This window comes from Aphelocoma coerulescens, chromosome 17, assembly GCF_041296385.1.
Source record: "Aphelocoma coerulescens isolate FSJ_1873_10779 chromosome 17, UR_Acoe_1.0, whole genome shotgun sequence".
NCBI lineage: Eukaryota > Metazoa > Chordata > Aves > Passeriformes > Corvidae > Aphelocoma > Aphelocoma coerulescens.
In genome coordinates, this window is record NC_091030.1 from 4,964,137 (window position 1) to 4,965,203 (window position 1,067).

Consider the following 1,067-nt stretch of genomic DNA (forward strand, 5'->3'; position numbering starts at 1 on the left):
TCATTTAGGTTGGAAAAGACCTCCAAGGTCAAGTCCAACCTGTGACCCATCCCCAACTTGTAAACCAGACCAGAGCACTGAGAGCCACATCCAGCCATTCCTTGGACACTTCCAGGGACGGTGAGTCCACCACCTCCCTGGGCAGCCCCTTCCAATGCTTGCCAAATCTTTCCTCATGTCCAGTCTGAACCTCCCCTGGCACAACTTGAGGCCATTCCCTCTCATCCTGTCCCTTGTTCCCTGGGAGCAGAGCCCAACCCCCACCTGAATTGTGAAGAGAGGTCGCCCCTGAGATTGCTTTTCTGCAGGATAAAAAATAAGTTCAGCCCGTTCCCTCCAGGTCTCGAGGCACTGGTATCCAGCCAGCCCTTGCTTTACCCACCTCTTTATCAGCTTGTGATGTGAAACATAACTCCCCAACCTCTCTAGAGGGCAGAGGGGCTGAGGGATGCTGGCAGCAGCCTCCAGTGCTGCGGTTAAAGGGCCCATCTCAGCAGACACCACTGAAGAGCTGTGGCTCAGATTACAAAAACCCAGGCTTTATGAGTAGATTTATAGCTGAATAAAAGCCTTGAGTTACAGGAGACATAAGGAATCAACAAAGCCAGTCTGGCCCCCACAGCAAGTTTTCTTACACAAATCAGAAGCCACTTGCACTACGAGCTATGGCTCCTGAATGACCTTCAAGGGTAGTTCCTGGCTGGGTTGTTATTCATTAAAAAACTTGTGCAAAGCCTTTATTTTGAAAACCATATAAGCCAGGTTCTTTCAAGGGGATAACTGGACTGCAGAGCTTTCAGTTTTTCTGGGAAATTCACTTCTCTGAACGGAGTGTTGTGGATACTGCACAGATGAGCAAAGTCCAGCAACACTCAGAGACAGGTGAACAGTGTCTGAACATCCCTGACTCATCATCACTATCATTAGCCTTGATCTTGCTGGCTTTGCTTTTAAGAATTCTGTTCTCCCAGGTCCTCAGAATCCTTCCCAATGTCAGTGAATTAGCCGAGGAAGAGTCTGGTCCCAAAGAGCACCAATACACCACAGAGAAAGAGATGGAGACGTGG